Source organism: Mus musculus, chromosome 1, assembly GCF_000001635.26.
Source record: "Mus musculus strain C57BL/6J chromosome 1, GRCm38.p6 C57BL/6J".
Lineage (NCBI taxonomy): Eukaryota > Metazoa > Chordata > Mammalia > Rodentia > Muridae > Mus > Mus musculus.
This window is the reverse complement of record NC_000067.6, coordinates 159,445,852-159,467,864: the sequence shown is the minus strand read 5'-3', so window position 1 is coordinate 159,467,864 and position 22,013 is coordinate 159,445,852.

The following is a 22,013-nucleotide window of genomic DNA, read 5'->3' as shown; positions in this document are numbered from 1 at the left end:
TTGGAAACTATATTTGGCTTCCTTTTGACTTGTACACGGGGCGCAGTATACATCAGAAATATTTCCAGATTAGGAACTCCATAGACTGAGTGAAATAGCAATAAGATTTGCCCTTGAAAAGAATTCCTAACAGAAACTGTTTGCAATTATTGAAGAAGAATGAGAGGCTCTATATCTCCACAATTCTATCATCAGGTCTGCATGGCCAAGAGGCAGCTGCCACAACCTACATGTCACAGCTGAGATAGCTCACACTGAATGCAAGCAGATAGGATCCAGAGCCAATGTGATTCATCTTCTCCCCAGAGCTAGAGCTCTGTCTTCCCTACCTTGTCACCGTACACAGGGGACAGGAGCTGAGAGACTGTCACTTACTAGACAGAGGGCTGACACCCCTGCATATGAGACAATCTAACACATGGTTCCCCAGTGGGAGATATGGGAAGAACCCTTCGGTGAAACAGAAAACAAGAGAAAAATGTCAAAGTTGGTATTTTTCAGATAGGTCTGAGAGGATTAAGGGAATAATTCATAAAGAAATGACTATATCTTCTCGGTCTTTCTTACATCAACAGTAAAATGCTTGGTTTTATTTTATTTTGGTTTCCAAATGAGTGTTAAAGGGCAGACATGGAAGAACATATCTCAGACACTCTTCTTCGAATGTCTGTACTTAAGGCATAAATACAATGGTGAGTTTCATGTTTTCAAACTAGGTCTATGGTGCAAGGGCATATATGGGGCTAACTTGGAGCATTTGCTGATTTTCGTGATATTAAGTATTCCCGTCAAGCCTTGGTCTAAACTGCTGATCTATAAGGTCATAAGAATTTAGACGAGTTTTCAAATGCCAGAAGCTCCAGAACAATAACTGCTAAAAAGCCTTTCAAAGAGAAGGAACAGCCAGGACATCACAGGAATCTACCTGCCTGGCTGACTGATCCAAACAGACACACATGCTCATACACACATGCACACACGCATACACAAACACACAGCATGAATGCATGGCATGCACACACATACGCCACCACCATTTAAAGCATTTTTTTTCCTGTTAAGCACAAATGCCTCTGTGAGATGCATCATATGAAATGTCTCTCAGTAATTGTCATTTACATTAGTGTTGACCAACCTCTATAACCAGTGGTGCTAGAAGGGCAACAGAGGAAACACTAAGTGATTTCAGGGACCCTTGGCTTCTTGGTATCACAGACATTGTCTGAAAACTGAATGGGATGAGTATCTTGTGTGACTTCACACTACACTTTTTCAACTGTGTATTAATACATATATATATGTACTATATACATATATATATGACAACTAATAATTGGCACTTTTAAACTGTGCTATAACACTGTTTAATTCTCAGTGAACACAAATTAATCCAACAGCTAGTGTGTAGAAGTGTTAAGGCAGTTAGGGACAGAAGTTTTGAGTATCTGAAAAATGGTGTTCTAAAGAACATATTCAATGATAGCATGTGTAATCAATCAACTCCAAAAATGTAAGAAATCCCACTAGACACATACTGCATTTCGCCAGCATGAGACAGTAATGGAAGGACTAGCAACCACTTTAAAGATTTGCATCAGACCTTTATGGAGTTTGACTAGATCCCCAAATACAAGAGGATGCGGAGTCAAGTAGGGAATTTGAACATGGTATCAGATTACGTTGGAAGTTATACTATTTTGTTAGAAGAGAGGATGGTTTTAATATTTTAGCTGTGTGGATATATATATATATATATATATATATATATATATATATATATAGGCTAAAAGATGAGTCAGCCAGCTGAAACCAGACTAGAAAATGTTTCCAAGCTGAGTGATGGTACTAAGGTCCATGGTCTACTCTCTGATTCATTTTATGCTAACTTTTTTTTGCTGGCTGGTTTTAAGTCAACTTGACATAAAGCTATAAGTCATTTGAGAAGAAGAAACTTCAGTTGAGAAAACGCAGATCAAGCTGTAAACAGATAAGCCTGTAGGGGCATTTTCTTAGTGAGTGATTGATGGGGAGGTCCCAGCCCCTTCTGGGTGGAGCCATCACTCTGTGGGTAGTCCTGGCTTCTATAAGAAAACTGAAAGTCATGAAACAGGGAAAAATCCCAGGTATAGTTCTTGAAACAGTGGTGATTAGAGAGAAAGAAGAACATTCCAGTAAAAAGACAGTATCAATGGGCACTGAAGAAGCATCTGTGGTTGTTTGTTTGTTTTGTTTTATTTTATTTTATTTTATTTTATTACCCAAAGAAGGAAAACTTGAATTTGACAGCCCCTTTTGGAAATGTGTAGCTGAGCAGTGCAAAGATGAGACAGGCTGACTCCATGACAGGCTTCAAATTGACAGTAGGCCTAAAAGCCCAAGCTTCAGTCAGCTAGTCAGAAACTGCCCCACCACCTGACCTGAAGCAAGGACAATGGGTCAGGAGTTTCCAGTCAGGTCCCACACCCAAGCAATGGAATGTCCTTAGAGATAGAGTAAGACAAAGCCAACCTACTCTGGGATTCCCCTAAGATGCTTTAAATCAGGCCTGCAAGCTCACTTTGGGGTCTCTCTACCTTGGTAATGGGAGACCTCATCATGTTGGACTTCTGCAGAATAAAACACTCTTTGCATTTACATACTATTTGAGTCCAGGGTATCATTCTTCAGTGAACCATGAACCCTTACAGCAGCAAAGAACCAGAAGCTGGCCAGGCAATGCATGGAGCTTAGACAGGCAGAACGATGAGACTGTGGTGGTAAGTGGGCAGGTAGTCTAGACTGGAGGTAGCAGAGGAGAAGCTGTTGTGCTTTTCTGTACACTGGGGCTCAGCTCTACCTGAATATACTATAGGATACACATCCCATATCAGGAAGAGAGGTAGCAGAACAGGTATCACTCAGATGGAAACCTGGCTGAGCCTGATACAGACAAATTTTAATCAGAGACGATGTGGGACGGGTATGGCTAAGTGCACATGAATTAGTGCCTCCTGGAGCTACCAAACAGAAGCACCACTTCCAGCTCAATTAGGAAAATGGTTATTAATACGTGTGTGTGTGTGTGTGTGTGTGTGTGTGTGTGTGTGTGTGTGTAATAAAGTTCAGATGCCTCTCCACAGCCTCTTCAAGTCAGAAACCCATGTGTTCTCTGATGGTGGCAAGTGAAGATTCCCTGCTCTCCTGAGCAGCTGCAGAATAAACAACTTCCTTCCACATTTGTATGTAGCAGATGGGCCCACAGAGCTCCTCCATGCCACCAGTCTCTGCCCACCAGCAGCATCTGACTCTCCATCACCAGAGACATCTCCACCTGCACCTAAGCAAGCCGCTGAGCTCTGCTGATGTGACAGGCCCTGCAAATGAGGGAACCTGAGACTGTGTGAAGCTCGGGCTTGATCCTATGCGAGGAAGGGAGACTAGAGAACCTGGGAAGCGTTTGTCTCCCAAACCATAGGACATTTAGAAGTGGGACTGTCCATGGATATATGCTTAGTTGTATTCAAGTATGTGTGCATGTGTGTAGAGGCTAGAGGTTGTCTTTGGGTCATTTTCAGTGTCTCTTCTCCACCTTATTCCTTGAAGCAGGATCTCTCACTGAGCCTAGAATTCATGGATTCAGCTAACCAGACTAGCCAGTGAGCTCCAGCAACATGCCTGTCTCTGACTCCCAGCACTGAGATTATATGCACTTATCACTGTGGCCAGCCTTTTACCTAGATGCTGGGACTCTGTAATGATTGGGAATCTGTGTATGAGTTGTATCCTCATGCTGCATGGCAAAGCACTTTCCTAACCCAACCATCTACTTGGCCACAGATATTTTCAATTCTGTACTTTTATTTTAATCCTTATCTTAAATATTCAAAAACTCCAATACTGGAGTCACCTTAGAATTAAGTAGTGTTGTCGGATTTTGGTTCCATGACCATGTTAGGCTTTGTACCAGATTGTGTCAATCAAGCTTCGGTATGAACAAAGGCTTCTAAGCTTATATCAGAAAAAAAAATTTCTGGAGCCAGGTTCAGGCCAGTAACCCCAGCACTTAGGAGGCTGAGACAGGAAGATCAGAAGCTAAAGACTAGTTTTGACTCCATAGCAAGTTAGAGAGCATCTTGGGCTCATGAGACATCTCCCTCAAAAGACAACTGTTAAAGAGCTGGGAGAACAGAGCCACCACATCGCTCCCACAGCACACTGGACTGCTGTCGTACGCACACTAACTCAAATCTACAGCCCTAATCTCTTTAAGTAAATAAAGAACTTCTGAATAGCATCATATTAAATTTGGCATTACAGATTAGCATGCTGTCAGTTTGGATCATGTCTAATATCTGATTGTCTGAGTGTCTTGTATTAGTAAACACAGTTCTGAGTTTACCAAAAGCCATATAGAAAGATAGATAGATAGATAGATAGACAGACAGACAGACAGACATAGACATAGACATAGACATAGACATAGACATAGACATAGACATAGACATAGACATAGACATAGACATAGACATAGATATAGTCTGGTTAGCTGAATCCATGAATTCTAGGCTCAGTGAGAAATCCTGCTTCAAGAAATAAGGTGGAGAAGAGCCACTAAAAATGACCCAAAGTCAACCTCTAGCCTCTACACACATGCACATGTACTCACACCTTGAATACAACTAAGTGTGCGCGCGTGTGTGTGTGTGTGTGTGTGTGTGTGTGTGTTTTACTGTTAGTCTCCCAAATCAGCTTCAAGAAGCCACTGCTATTCATCAGTGTAGGGTCACAGTTCTATCTGCAGGCTTTAGAACTGTCATTTCATCAAATCCCCACTGTCTTTACCCAGCTGCATGACATCTCTATTTCAGTTCCTTCAGCTTTAAAGTGAGAATGGCAACAAGGAGTATGACTACGGAATGGATTTTTAAGAATTAAAGTGTAAGTAAATCCAGAGGTGTGAGTGTTCTGAACACAGAGATGAACAGGAATCAGTTTCATAAATTGCTTGGTGCCTAGTGAGTATGGACAACTTCCTCAAACCAGGAAGGGTGTGTGCTGACCCCTGGGGCTGTCCCTCAGAACCTTACTACCTTGAAAGCTTCCTGGTGGAGACAGACCTTTCTGAGGAAGGCAGGAGCCCACACAGATTTAGGCATGGTTTCCAACTACTGTCCTGAACGTACATAGAACTCATAAGGTACCTTGGATCACACAAATGTAGATTCTAGTCTCTCATATAATTTTCAAAATTTTGATAAGAATCAATACAATGTCAAGCAAATTCATGCTGATTAAAACCAATTAGTGGTTAATTCTGTACCTATCGCCTTGCTATCCTTTGGGAGTCAGACCTCCGAGAAGCATCTGCTACCAGATCTGTGAGTATATTTGGAAGTGTTATAACTGGGTCACTGTGATGTGTGTAGATATGCACTGATCATTATCAAATTCAAACATGCACAAATACAAATACAAAGTGAGAGAACGTATAGATGTAACCCAATATTTTAAAACCTACCAGGCAGGGTTACTTCATCCATCATTAATTCAGTCACTCAGCAAACACCTACTTTATGTCTAAAAAATGGTTGTGTCTTTTCTAAGCATTTATAGAGAGCCAAGATCAAGGTATAGACGTGTTATTCAGTGTACACCGAGCTATGGCTAACATGTAATATCAAGCAAATTCAAAACATTTTTATCGTGGCATAGAACTGATAGACTTAGCATTTATTATAAGTATGAAATCCTTAATGCCTGACTAATATTTATGATTAGGAAGTGAGCTAGTTGTTGGATATTGTTGGCAATTCCACTTCAAAACTAAAAAGTCCTGCAAATCCTATTTAATGTTTTTGGAACAGTTTGATTGAAGAGAATCTTGAGATTGTAAGGTAAGCTACTTATCTGTTGGAATCAAGCTTTTTGTAATGCTGTATATTCAAGAACAGATTACAGAAATCAATTGAATAGAGTATTACATTGAGAATACAAGAATCAACCACATTCACAATGTCCAGTTCTTATGTTCACTGAAATAGGCAGCTCTCCATTCACTTTATTTATTATCACAGTTTCTATAGTTGTTTGATGCGCTTCCAGAATTTTTTATTATAACATGAGAAAACATGTATAACATTCTATTTAGCTCACATTTATCAGTATTTCCTATGACCAACTTTTCAACAATTAAGAAAAGATAAAAATAAAATATTAAATAAGTATATTCTTTCAAAATCCCACCATCATGTGTTTTATGTAGTGGACTACTGAGTAAAATTTTGCCTGCAAAAAGAATATGCTTTTAATTGCTGAATTCAAAAAACCAGAAGACCACGGAAGAGAAGTTTTCATGACTTCTAGCCTCAGAAACTGAGTTTCTAGCTATGCAAAGAGGAAAATGGGATTGCTTATCAGAATACTAGATTACAGAAGCTTTCTAATCGTCACAAGATTCCTCCCGTTCTTACGTTGACAGAAATCTTAAAGAAAATGAAACTAAAATCCATTGTGTTGTTATTTTCTGTGGCTTGACCAAAGACAACCTAAGGAAGGGAAAGTTTATGTGGACTTATATTTCCAGGGGAAGAGTTTATAACGGCAGGAAAATAGCAAGGAAATAAGTGGCCAGAGCAGGAAGCTATGAAATCACATCTCCATCCACAGGCAGGAAACTAAGAGAACAAACTTCTGAAGAGGTCTGCTCAGGAACTTTGGGAAATTCCACCAGACCCCGCCCCTCCTAGAAGAGAAAGGTCAGAGAGAACATTGGCACCCCTCCCTTCCGGAAGGGAGGGGCTAATTACATTCCTCAGACCACAGGAATGGGGGGACCGACCAACCATCAACCACCTGTGGGTAGGGGAGGCTCAGAGCACTTAGACACATTTCCGACAAGGAAAGTTCTTGCCACCTCATTCCCTAAAGACCAGTCAATTTAAAAGTCACACTGTCCTGTCAATGGCATTGTGCCTAGTGGCTGCTGCTCTGAAAACTGTATAAAAACTCATCCAACATGCGGCACACAGAGACCTACTCTCTCCTTCATGTGCAGGGCGACCCCAGCATGCTAGAACAATAAAATTCCTCTTGCTTTTGCATCGATTCCCAGCTCTGTGTTGTTCACTTGGGGGTCTCTGGTAAGTTAAGGCTCTCCAGAGTCTTATACTACAAATGGGGGGGAGGGGGTATGAAGGGGGCAGCGGGGAGAATTATAAATGCTCAGAGCCTTCTGCTGCTGCTGCACATTCTCCAGCAAGGCCACACCTCCCGTGGGTTCCACACACACACACCCCACCAAACAGCACCACCACGTTCAAATATGTGAACTTGCTAAAAACACCAAATCCATAAAGAAAAATGAAAGAGCCATGTCTCCACTTTAAAAGACCGCAAAGGAGAGAGCCCCAAGGCCTCCTTCTGGAAAGCCTTGCTAGGTCCGAGCTGGGAAGCTAAGGTTACCACTGATCCTGCTCACCAGCCACACTGGCTCTCGTAGGGCAGTGACCATCTTTCCCCCTTGAGCTTTCCCCTGCGTTTAACATAACAGCTCTTCACAAGACATGCATGCTCTATCTTAGATTTCCTCAAAGTATAGCTGAGATTAGGCTTTAGACAGAGAAGTATGGGTAGTGGTTAAGAACCTCTTCCCTGGAGGCAGGCTGCACTGGTTGAATTGCCGCCCCAACACTTAGTGGCTGTGCTTTCATGAGTTAATGAAACCTCGAATAGCCTTAGTTCCTGCGCTATACAATAAGATAATAATGGAACCTTTCCTCAGGTGAGAATTCTTTGTTCAGCTCTGAGCCCCATTTTTTAATGGGGTTATTCGATTTTCTGGAGCCCACCTTCTTGAGTTCTTTATATATATTGGATATTAGTCCCCTATCTGATTTGGGATAGGTAAAGATCCTTTCCCAATCTGTTGGTGGAATGGTTAATTATGTGGGGAATGTAGAACTAAAAGGGTGGTATATGTTAAGTTCTCAATAAACATTAACTGAATACCTAGTGTTGCTCCACACTCCTCCCATAGTCCCTAAAATAGCAACAAACAAACAAGAGAAAGAGGCAAGGAGGAGGCTTTGAGCTGGCACTGCAATGGATGAATCTTGGGGGATTTAGAGAGGTGTTCCTGAGTGGTTTTTGTGTTGCTATAACAAAATACCACAGACTTGATAACTGATAAGGAAAAGAAACTGAGAAGTCTGAAATGGCCTTAACTCAACAACTAATGCTGGAAGGGAAGAAAGCATGAGGTCAGGGGGCATCTTCTAGCCAGCCCACTCTTGTGATAACTCGTTTACTCCCACAATGTAGGCATTAGTCCACTCATGAAGACAGAAGAGAAGACCAATAGTCTCTTATTACGTTCCACTTCCCAGAACCTTTGAATTGGGGAACAATTTTCCAGTGTTCAAACAATAGTAAAGAATACATATACATGCTACATGAGAGAACTATATATAGATATTTATATAAATAATATAGTCTTATACATATTCAAACACTAGTAAAGAATACGTATATTTTTCATATGACAAAAATATGTATAATATTATATAAGCTTAAATGTTATATATTTATGTTACATATTTTATATATTTATATATACTTACATATTTATATAATATATTTATATATACTCAAACACTAGTAAAGAATAGATAGATAGATAGATAGATAGATAGATAGATAGATAGATCATTTAGTCTAAAAATATATCCATAGATTATTGAAAATGCGTCTTTTCAAAAGGAATATCTCTTCCGTGAATTTTAGGCTAGATATAGTGACACATTTGTAATGAATATAAGGGAATAAAGAAGGGGCAGTGTGAAACTTCATGGGAGATCATAAACATACTGTGGCTTCATCCTTTCTCACCCTTGTAGATAACTCACCTTTGGAGGCCATTTAAATCATCTACGCAGAGACCCATGAGGCACCCTACAATACCTGGGAAGAACTGAGTCAACCCACCAATTAAGCATCCTAGGAACAGATTCTTGAGCCAGCTCAGCCTTCAAATCAGGGCTGCCCCTGTGTATCCTTACTGCAACCATGTGAAAAAAAAACTCTTATTTTTTTTAAGTCTGTGTATGTGGGGGGTGTGGCTGCAGACATGCCACTGCATGTATGTGGAAGTCAGAGGCTAAGAACTGCCTTTTGTGGTATACAGATATTGAATTCAGGCCTAGGCACAACCCTTTATCCACTGAGCCATCTCAGGGGACAGACCACTCAAATTCTTGACCAGAAAAACTGAGAATCAATTCTTGTTGTATTAATCCACCAATTTCTGGAGTTGTTGTTATACAATAATGGAAAATAATACAACAAAATATTACTGGCAATCCTATACACAGTAAAAGCATCATGTAGAACTATTATGAGAAACTTCACATCAGAAAATATTAATGTGTAGATGAAATAAATAAATTCCTTCAAAATTACAACTTACCAAGTTTTATCCTGGAACCCCCCAGGCAACCATGAAAATCTTATTATCTATTAATGGAATAAAATGTATAATAGAAAACTTTACCATGAATAAGCCCCTAGAGTAACATTGTTTTACTAATTAATTCTAACAAATATTTAGGGAGCTGACAAATATTATGTCATTCAATCAGTTTCAAAATATAAGAGAAAGAATATTTCCAAATGAGTTATATTAGGGCAGCATTGTCACTATTTCAAAATCTGATAAAGAAATGTTCAGGAAAGAAAATATCCTCATGAAAACAAAAATCCTTAACAAAATATTACCAAAGCAAACCCAGTAATGCACATGAAGAAAAGACATCACGACAAACTAGAGGCCATCTAAGGAACCCTAGGCAGATTTGATAGTGGAGAAATCAATCCACCAGTGAGGAGAGGTCAATCAACAAGCACAATGCTGTGCTCTGATGGGACACTGTGATGGCTATTCTTAGTTGTCGATGTGACTCTGTCTGGAATTGACTAAAGCCCAAAAGTGAAGGGCCTACCTGTGAGGGATTTTTGCTTAATTTGAAGTAGGAAGATCTACTTATAATCTGGACCTTTGAGGTGAGAAGACATCTTTATTCTGGATCTTGGAGGTGGGAAGACACATCTTTAATGCAAATCTTTTTAAGACTCGCCTCTAATCTGGAGGCTATGCCTTCTACTGAAAACCTATATAAGAACATGGGAAAAGGAGATTTTTCTCTTTTTCTGCTGTTGTTCACTTTTCCAACAAGGCATCAGAACTGACTTCTTTAGGATTTGGCCATATACTGAAGACCAACTAAGATGTTGAGCCTTGTGGACTGAACAACTACTGGATTCTTGGACCTTCCATTCATAGACAGCCATTGTTGGATTGGCTAGGCCACAGCCTGCAAATCACTCCAATAACCCTCTAGATAGATAGATAGATAGATAGATAGATAGATAGATAGATAGATAGATAGATAGAGAGATAGAGAGATTGACCAACAGACAGACCAATAGATAGATAGATTATATAAGTTCTGTTACCCTAGAGAGCCTGGACTCATACAAATACATTATGGTGGCTCATGGCACAGAAGAAAGAACAGAATTAACAACACTGTGTTGTATTCAGAGAGCCAGAACCGAAGCTTTTGGTATATTCACTATAAAGATAAGACTTAAGTAACACATATGCTAATTACCATAAGTGAATCATTGCTCGATATATCATGAATCAAAACATGGCAGTGTACTTTACAAATATATACAAATACTATGCATTAGTCTAAAGTAACATTTAAAATCAAGCTGTACAATTTACATTATATAATATTTTAAAATATGACCAGTTCATTAAAGTGGTAAACTACTTTGATAACGTTCAACAGGCACTGATTTTTAAATCTATCACCAAAACAGTAAGGGAGTTGACAGCACTACCCAGGAAAGGGGTCCATATTGCCCTATTGTTCTTGGTTCCCATTGTAACTTAAAGGAAAGCTCTCACACATGACAAAGGAAAATGCCCTCAAATACCTTGTGGCTGGAACCCACATAGGTGGCACCAACCTTGTTCTCAATGAGAGAGGTGTATTTGATATCATTATTCAGCAGGGGAAATCAAATGAAAACCATAATGAGTTGCTAATGGCAACAATCAACAAGGCTACCAGAATCCAGTGTTGGCGAGAGTATAAACAGCAAATTTTTCACATACTCTTTGTGCAAATCAAAGATGTCTGAGGTCCAATGAACTGATTCCATAAGTGAAGACACCATCTTCACTATCTTAGAGCCAAGCCTAAACACTGAGTTCAGTTCCTAGGAACCACACAGTAGAAGGGAAAAGCCAACTGTTCCACGTTGGCTCCGACTTCATGTGGGCCCACATATGCATACACAAACATACAAAACAAACCTAAAATATTTTAAAATGTTATTTCCATATTGTGCCAGGCATAATGATTCATGATTGTAACCAGTACTCTGGGTAGGCTGAGGCAACTGAGTCACAAGTTTGGAGACAGCCTGGGCTGAACAGAAGATTTACAAACAGTCTATCTGGTGAGTCCTTCCTGAAAAAGGGATTCTACAACTTTTGAAAATTGTTAATGTCTTATGAAATGTAATTTAAACTTAACCTATGATTTAGCAATCCTATCCAAGAGAAATAGAACATAAGTACATAAAAAAGGTTTGCACAGTAATTTTAAAACTTACTCATAATTAATAAAAATGAAAAAAAATCCTTCAGCAAAAGAACAGATAAATTGTGGCTCCCAGTAGCCATTAAATATAACAATAATCATGGCAATAAAAAAAAAACCCACTACACGTAACACATAAATGAATCTAACAAAGCAGGGTGAGCAAAGAGTTCTATGCCATCTGAGGATCCCACATATGAAAATCAAAAGGATAAGCTAATTTATTGTAAAACAATAGAAATGAGATAGTGGCTGTTAGTGGCAAGGTGGGGATTGACTGTAATGTGGCGTGAGTGAAATGTTTCCTGTCTTCCATTGCTGTAGACATTTGTGAGAATGGGCGAAATTGTGCTACAAATAACTCTCATTTCACTGTATCTGCGTACTACCTGACTTAATGAAATGTAGGAAGAAATTAGAAAATTAAATATGATATGCCTTAACTAAAGCAAAAAGTCTAATTTAAATTAACATATGCATAGAAACTATAAGATCAAAGATGGCAAGATAAATTTTAAATGGAAGGAAAGAATTAATAAAGTTAATTGGAAAATAATGAATTATTTAAAATGGACTGAAAAAACTTAAAAAGAGCTTTTGGTATGTATAATTAAGGAAGAAAAGAAAACATAAAGGGGAGTGAATTCATAACTCTAGCTGTGTAAGGAATTTAAAGAATTATAAAAGCATATTAGGGCAGTAATTACCACTAAATTTGAGGGCCTAAATCTAAAAAAGATATTTTCAAGAAAAACATAAACTACTAAAATTTTTGGAAGAATGTAAGCCCAGGTTAAATCAATAGCCATGGGGAAAAATAAACCTATTTGAAAAACAAATGCCTTCTTTCCCAAAACATCATTTGGCTTAAAGTTTTAACAATGGTGAATTCTAGGGAGTGAAAGATGGCTCAGTCAGAAAAGAGTTTGCCACGCAAAGACGAGGACCTGAGTTCAATCCTAGCCACTACATTAATTTAAAAAAAATAGCATCCCTATTATTTCAGTTCTGGGAAGGCAGAGACAGGAGGATCCCTGTGCCTTCTGGTCAGTCAGTCAAGCCAACCCGACAATCTTCAGTTTCACTGAGAAATCCTGTCTTCAAAACTAAGATGGAAAATGATTGTGAAAGCCAATCAGCATTGACTTCTTGTTTGCATACTCATATGCATGTGTGAACATGCACACACACACACAGAATTGTACAAAAATAGAGATGGAGAATATAAAACTTGCATAGACAGTTTTCCTGTTATGTTCAACCTTTTTAAGACCATTAGGAAGATGCTCCTAATAGTAATATCTTTCTATTAATATTACAAAACAGGCATACTTATAGCATCACCAGTAGATGTAAGTGACACAAAAGTAACCCTAAATTGCATACCAACATGGCTTTCAGTAAGATGAGCGATAGAAGACTTAATCCACCATACTCATTCCTCATGTCCCTTCTGATCACATTGGGTTCATGCAGAAAACGGAGCTGGCTAAAATGAGAAAACTGGTCACATCAAACATTGGGTTAGTAGAACTAGGGAAACCATTCAAATCATTTTAACAGATGCTAAAAGATACTGATTCAATTCCACAAACTTTTAAAAAATACCCCTAGAAAAGCAAAATGTAAAACGTCTCATTACTTAAGCACATCTGCCAGATTCCACAAGAAGCCTTCTGCTTAATGGGGAGACACTTAAAGCTCCCACACAAGCCAAGAATACAGCAAGACGCCCATCAATAATGCTCCTACCCAATATTATTTCCACGTTCCTTGCCAATGCAGTAAGACAAGAAAACAAGCTGAGTATAAATAATGGCCAACAGAATACTCAATTTAATTATTTACATAAAATGATTCTTTATCCAGAAAACCCAAAGACATTAACTTAATAAGTTTATAGCAAGGAAATATATCAAGTTGACCAGATAAACCTTTATACAAAAACCAAACAAACAAACCTAATGACCATTAATTACATTTCATTTTATCTTACAGTACCCATCACAACTATAGACTTATTGTATCCATATTCAGCTTTAGTGTTTTTCCTTCTATCCACCTCTATAATACACTGCAAGCTTTATCAAAACAATTGTATTCCTAAAGACTTCCATTTGTACTGTGAAGAAATTTCATTCCTTCAAATCCTGCCAATACATGGCATTTTCACTACGCTTCATTTTAGCCATTTTAGTGTGTTTATAGTGTAGCATAGCTCACTTTGGCTTTAATCTGCAGTGCCTTTAAGATAAAATGGTATTAAGCACCTATTCACATCAGCTGAGCCATTTAGCTGTCCCCTTTTATAAAGTGTCTTTTTAAAGTATTTGCTCATTTTTATTGGACTCTCTTTTTCTTACTAATATGCCCCCTCTTTATATACACTAAATATGAGTTTTTATTGGATATAAGCATTAGAAATATTTTCTCTCACTCTGTAGACTGCCTTTTCATCTGTTCATAGTATCTGTTGATAAATAGTGGCTCATTATTTTAATATAGCTCAATTTATTGTGTTTTCACTACTTGGAGACTTTATGCCCATTTAAGAAATATCTTCCTATATCAAGATTGTGGAGATAATGTCCTCTGTAATTCCCCAAAAGCTTATTTTTTTTAACTTCTGAATTATCTGTGACGGATACTTGAAATTGGCACATGGTGAATCCAAAATTAATTTTACATGAATAGAAAACTGACACAGTATAATTTACTGAAAAGATGTTTCTTTTACTCAAAACTGTTATATCTCTTCTCACTTAACCCAATGCAATGTCAACTCTCCTGATTTCCTGAGACCTTAATGGTCTGCTAAGTTTCCTAAGCACTCTGTACAATGGCTGTTTGCCACTTCGCTTTACCTAGTTTTGTTCTGTCAGTTAACAAGCTTGCCTCTAACACCCCATCCCTGTCTTCCAATACAGCATTCCTTTCTGTTATTCTTTTAGTTCTTATTTCTCCTCCTCAATGGCTTCTTCCCCACAATACCTCACAAGTGGCCATGGTCTCCAGTCCTCTCCTTCTTCTCTCTTCAGGCTTTACACTCTTTTTTTTCTTTTTCTAATTTTTTATTAGGTATTTTCTTCATTAACATTCCAAATGCTACCCCAAAAGTCCCCTGTACCCCCCACCCACTCCCCTACCCACCCACTCCCACTTCTTGGCCTTGGTGTTCTTGGTCTTGCAAACTTTACAGGCTTCACACTCTTTTTTTTTTTCCATTTTTTCTTGCCAAGTTGTCTCTGTCCACATCTGTACCTCTCATCACCCCAACTCACAGGCGATTCTCAACTGCTGCCCCCTATTGGGAGCAGATAGGAAAAACTCCAGAATCAAGTGATCAATTCCATCCAGAAGTCCAAAATATTTAGCCAGGTAAAACACATGATGCAAATGAAAATACAAATGTTTTAGTTCCTGTCCCACCACATCTAAAAGTATCTTAAAACTCCTTATCACATCTTCCTCCTGCTTAAATCCCCAGAAGTGAAGACTCACTGCTCCGTACTGCACAGCCTCATCCTAGAACCTTGAAATTCACCTCAGTTACTTCTTGAGACATTGATCCCCAGGTTCTGATTGGCTGACAAATTTAGCACCTTTCCTAATCATCTCCAGATCAAGTCCAACTGCTGATCTCCTGTGTTCCACAGTTCTCCTCACATGACTTTCTAACAGTCTTTTGCTTTCAGCTCTTTGTGTTTGTATCATTTCATAAATGATATTTCCCTTCAAACACCTCCTAACTGATAGCAACAGTTCCTCCTTCCTACAGACCAAAGATTGACTCTTCTGGTCAAGTTACATATGATCATAGAAGTCATAAAATAAAGCATCAAGATGACAAAAAAATGTGCTATGTCTCTTGCACTATAGCTAGCTCAAGAAGGGCAGGAGATACACTGGGGAAGCTGCCATAGACTGCTATTTGACTGTCTGCTACTCCTGATTAGATATGGATTTAATATGTATACTATGTGACCTGCCAGCACTCTGGTGTAGTAAATTATTGATACCTAAGAAACTAATAACTACTCTTTACCATCCTCCAACACCCCCAAATATTTTTGTCCTGTGTAGGTATGTGGTTGGCAGAGCCATAAATTTGAGCAGCACATGTTATGAAGATGTTTATCCTATGTGGACTGTTCAGCAGTTCAAGGTTCATTAAATCACACCTCCAAGAGTAAACATTGAGATTCATGGCTCAGGATTAAACTAAAGCTCGGGACATAGACCAAAGAGAACCTGGGCACTTGGCATTCTGAGAGTTTAAAGAGGGTCATGTTAAATAGGGAAGGGGAGGCATTGTTGTTTGTTAGTTCCTAAACATAACTGAGACATAATTGTTCTCCAAGAAGGAGATTTATAAAGAGAGGGGACCTCAGTTGCTTTATCAGATATTGAGATTGGAGAGCCTTGGGAAGGTGCATTATGGGGCTTGAGAGATGGCTCAGTGTGTAGGAACACTAGCTGTTCTTCCAAAGATCGCTGGTTCCACAGTCACTCACAATCATCTTTAACTACAGTCCTAGAGGATTTGATGCCCTCTTCTGGTCTCCAAAGGCACTAAGTACACACTTGGTACACAGTAATACATAGAGGCCAAACATTCATACAAATAGAACAAATAAATGAAATTCATTTTTAAAACAATATATTAGAAATAGCGTGATAAAGAAAGGAAAAAAATTCCCTGTAAAACCTGGAGAGGAACTTCATTGAGAGCAATAGCTTAAAGCCGAATTAAGAAAGGTAACTGCTGTGGACAGAGTAGGGGGAGGGCCAGAGAAGAAGCCTCTAAGAAGAAATATCTAATGCTTATCTTTTCATGGATATTGGATTTTTCTACACCATAAATTTAGGGTGGAATATCCAGAATAAGGAGAATAGAGGATCTTGGAACAGGTATAGGAATAGGTGGGACCACAGTACAAAACAGCTTTTAACTCTCTATTTCAGGGAGTGAGGCAGGGTGGGGGGAGAACACAGAAAAGAGGGAAGGCAATAGGGTATGACTTGATTTCCCTAGGATCTAGCCACTGAGAATGATCGTTATCTTTAAGGGGCCAGTCTGTAATCTAACAGGAAGAAACTGGGATGGTGTCCCTCACATAATAATACCTCAGTTACCAAGAATCCCAAGAACCAGAGACTCACTATGCACACCTGCATTCTTGGGATTTCTGACAAAGAAAGAAGAGATTTGCCCAGGTTAATCTGGCTCTGAGATGGAGGAGACAGAGCTGGGCTGAGAAAGGACCTCAATGCAGAGTTCTTGTAGGTTCTGAAATGGGTCAACTCACAGAGGAAAGTCAGACCTTTTCTTCTTTGAGACTCATATGATCCTTTTATCCTCTTCAGCAGAGCAACTGGGAGTATAATAGGACAGCCACCATCACTGGGAGCACAGTGGGACAGCCACCATCACTAGGAGCACAGTGGGACAGCCACCATCACTAGGAGCACAGTGGGACAGCCACTATCACTGGAAGAGGGCTGAACTTAAAGCATTGACTGATGTGGGTGAGGTGACACAAATCCCAGGAGTCATTTCCCAAAAGGACATCCTTCAAACAATGAGACTCCTTTGAGCAAAGGTGTCAACTCTGAGCTCGGCTCATGTGGTTTCTGTCTGCCCTGTCTTATACAAAAGGGTGTCTGGACAACTCTACCCAGAGAATAATAAGCCAATCTTGTCTTAAGGGATTCCTCATCTTTGGGGGAATACATTATCCTGAAAATCAAATTAAATTCCCATCACATTGAGCTCATCTGGAATGTCTCCCAAGGTTTGATACAGCAACTATAGGAGAAAATGTCACCAAAGCTGGGCCTTGTAGGAAAATGACTATTAGTGCCTAGTTTAGTCTGAATGCTTGGAAACCATCCATCTTTACAAGGAAATGAGGTCAGATGAACTTTTACTTCACCTATTTGAAGGCAAGGAGACATTTTTCTTCATCAGAAAACAGGCTTGTGACTCTAAAGAATCTCTCTCTCTCTCTCTCTCTCTCTCTCTCTCTCTCTCTCTCTCTCTCTCTCTCTCTCTCTCTCTCCAGCATCTCAGCAGCAATAAGATCAGAGCATCAGAAGTGAGTGAGCATGAAGAAAAGTGGGTTTCTGTGATGTGCACATTCAAGGATGAAGCACCTGAGCCATTAGCAGGGTCAAAGATTTAGGGAATCCCAAACAGCAGTTAATTTTCATTTTTTAATTGGCCCTGGCATACCCTGGATGACTTCTTGTGCAATAAATCTATCCTCCTAATTATTAGCTTGATTAACCTAATTATCAGTTGGACTAATATTGAAATTAGTTGGTATTCTCTAAGTCACTCTCAGTGCAAAGGGCTATAAGTATGCAGAACCAGGAGAACAAGGTTGTAGCCATACTAATGGCTAAGCAAAGAGGCTCCCCAACCTAATACCAGCCACACTATCGACCAGCATGCTGTAAAGTAGTCAAGCTGTTTCAGAGTCAGTGGGGCCCCCAAATCTCCAGTCAGTCTTCAGGGAGTTTCTCATTGGCGTTTTAACCTTAAACCTTATTGGTCCCTGTCCTCCCCAAACCTTCAACTCAATGATCCTTCCTGTTAGTTACCCTCCCAAGGGACTTCCTGCTCGTAGCCCATACATCAATACTATACAGCACATTGACTAATGTGGGGGAGGGGACAGCATTCAATAGATGCTTGATGAGGAAATGAATCAATTGCCCCGGACTTAGCACTTCTTGCATTCCTAATTGCCTGCTTCCTTATTAATCACTCTCAGTACTATGAGCCCCTTGAAAACAAGATACTGATTTTATGTGTTTGTATGTCTCTGGCTCTCAGGAATGCACAGAAACGAAGCACTTAATAAATGGAGATAGAGCCCACCTGTTCCCACTCTGTGAAGCTAATTTTCGTATAAATCTTTCTGGCTTACAGAGTGCTTTCACGTGTGTTATCATTCCTTATGCTCATGGGAACCAAGGCAGAAAGGGGGCAAGGAGGGGCCTGTGCATTAGATGCATCTGTTATTCTCACCATAGAGCTAGAGGAAATAAAAGTTTATAAGGTTATAATGGCTTGCCCATGGTCACCTGAGTCTAGATGACTGTCAGACTCTGAATCTATATCCAGTTATTTTCTAATCAACTGTCATCATGCATTCCTATCTCTGACCCACAAATCCCATTTCCCAAAAGAATCCTCCCCCAGAAGGCTGTTTCTAAGTCCACTCACAAGTTAGCCCATTGAAGCTTGAGGGTTAAGCAAAGGCAGGTGTAGAGAAACTCGTTTATGAAGATGAGGTTTATAAAAATTGATGTCAAAAAGAGAATGATGTCTGAGGATCAGAACCACAGACACCAGGACAAGTGAGGAAAAAGTGTTGTATAATTATAGGTACCTGGGAGACCCAGGTCAGTCAATTGTTATGGCTGTTTTACAAAGAAACAACATTTATTCCTAGTGGCTGCATACCAAATTCTCCCAAACCCAGAAACATCTAACAACATTAAGCATTTATTACTCCACAAAATGTTTTTGAGCATAGGGGTTCTCTGGGGCAACTTAGCTGAATGGTCCTGTCTCAGTGTCTGTCCTGAAGCCTGGGCAAATATATATATATATATATATATATATATATATATATATATATATATATATATATATCAGTGGGTGCTCCAGTGTGAGGGCAGGGCTGAGGATTAAGGATCTATGTTCTGGATGCTGCACTCAATGGCTGCCAGGTGTCAGTAAGAGGCCTCAGACCTACCCTATTTGGAGCACTCCCCATGGAAGACATTCAAGCTAGCTTTACTCAGACTGAACGAGTCGAGAGATAATGCAGGCTTATGGTGTATCACTCAAAATATGATGTCTCTTTGGAGAAAACCAAAGCAAGAAAGTCTCTCTGACTTTCTTCTGCCCTTACAGACTCTTAGATTCCTCTGGCCTTGTGTTAGGTGTGAGTCTGAATGCTACCATATAGGCTCATGTTTTGAATTCTTATTCCCCATCTAGAGGCAATATGTTGGAAGCTATGGATGCTTGAGAAAGTGGGACCTACATAGCCAGTGTAGGGTGCTGTGAATGGACCTTTGAAAGTTGTAACTAGCCTCTGGTTCTGTTACACTCTCTGCTTTCCCATCCACTGTGATATGAGCTATCTCTGCCACACTCCCCTCCACGATCCGATCAGCTCTGTTGTGCTCTCCTTGCTGTGGTGGACTGAAACTGTGAACCAAGAGAAATCCTTCCTCTTGTAACTTGTTTCCATCATGAATTTTGTCACAATGAGGCAAAAGATAACCAGTGCCACTTCCTCTTGGATGACTCTCACTCTATAAATACTCTATCTATACCCAAAGAAAAGGTACACATATATTCTGAAAGACATAGAAAGATCAGGCAGCATCTGACAAGTAGGCCTGTGTAAGTTCCCCTAGTAACTGTCATTAGTGCTCTAGTCATATGTCCCCACAACTGCCAACTTCTTCATTAACAGGCCATCAATGTTCATCCAGTGTAGATATCTTCACTTTTTGGGCCACAGGAAACATGAGTAAAATAAGTTTATGGGTTTTCTCTGGTTAATTGACCTTTTATTACAGGTGCCTCAGCCATGCCTCTAAGGTGCTTCCAGGGCTAGAATCCCCTCAGGACACTAAAGTTACCATTGTTAATTCTGTGACTCTGTCCCTTTAGCAAGGAAGAGGGAGATGGAAGGGAAAAAGAAGAGAAGATAACTTCTGGTGCTCTCTCTGTGCTATCCTGAAGTAAGAAAAAATATTAAATGGGAGGGGGAACATAAGGACTATTTTCGTAGGCTTTTTTTTTCTAGACCTATACAGAAAGTCACATTGAGATTGCTGTTTGTTTGACACCAAGAAGAGCATCAAATGTTGCACAAGGACTTTACCTGTCCTTCATGAACCTATCCAGTCCGGACTTCCAATTGTACCAGCAACAAGGTCCTTATCCAGCATTGATGATGTAGAAGGTCACAGTAAGGTGTGCCACCCTGAAATCTAGGCCACAGAAGAGCCACCTGATTACTTTGCTCATTCCCACTATAATCTCTGCTCAATACAAGGAAGCAGTGTGGGTCAGAGTACTGACTCGCTAAGCATGGGGTAGCAGGTAACACAGCAAGGGCTTTCACTGGGGTCAGGTTTCTAGGGTACCAGAAGCACACTGGACAAAGAAACAAAACAAGGACACCACAAAACACCTGCGGGGCCTTGCAGCTGGCAGGCAGACTTCAGAGGACCAGTGGATGGGGCGGCATGGACAGATGGATAAATGAGGGGTGACAACTCTGCCCACCCCATACCATTTGGAGCTTCCTTTTGACTTTGAGTAAGACCAATAACCCTGCCTTGTTTCCTTTTAGCCCCACCCCCTTACCTGGGGAATCCTTGTTAATCAAATGTTATCATCCCTTAGCAAAAAGTCTCTGCTCTTATTATCCCTACAACGTCCACTACCTGGACATCATGTTTTCAAGAAATTGTAAACATCTACCCAAAACTTCCATGGTGACCTCGTCTGGGACTACAGAGCCTACCGTATCTCAGAAGGGATGCGCACAGTGAATCCAGCAAGTCCACTGAAGAGTGATGAGTGCCATCCCACCGTCTACCCTGAGGTGACTTATTCAGTGCCTAATGAAGTCCTTGCTTTACTTTTCTTTCTGGAGCTGCAGCTGCAGAGAAGAGTCCTCTGGCTTCCACGGATAGGTGGAGATGTTTCCTTAGGAAAGGTCTTGTGATATCATAGGAGCCCAGCGGGAGAGGTGGGCCAAGTAGTTTAATGTTGGTATGGGAATGCAACCAGTTCCCCTACCTGCTTTAGGGCTCTGGGAAGACATGTAACCATCTACAACCATGGGAAGGGCTACTGCAAAAGAACAGTGAGCAGGCTGTGAACTAACCCAGAGGATTGACAGCATGGTTGGAAAGACTATTGAGAGCTAGAGTCCAGGTCCAGAAAGCACCTCCTAACTCAAGGCCTGGGAACTCCCTGTAATGGGGCCGTTTAAGCAATAATCTATAAAAACTGTTGGACAGAGACTAAAGAAACACGGATTTCTTTTTTGTTTGTTTGTTTTGTTTGGGGGTTGGGTCTTTCTTTTGTGGAGGGTGGGGCTGAAGAAGTAGGTGAGTAGAATAATGTCTTGCTCTTTTGAGTCCTAGCTCTCAGCTGCCCACTCCCCAGTCTTAGAGTTAGGAAAGAGTAAGACAGTATTCCTTGCTTAGGGTCCCCAGGAGGGCAGGAAGAGGGAAAGGCTTCTACTCCAAGTATCTGCGATTCTATTAAGGAAAAAGAAAAAAAAAAAAAGCCCAAGAGGCAAGATTAAGGAAAAT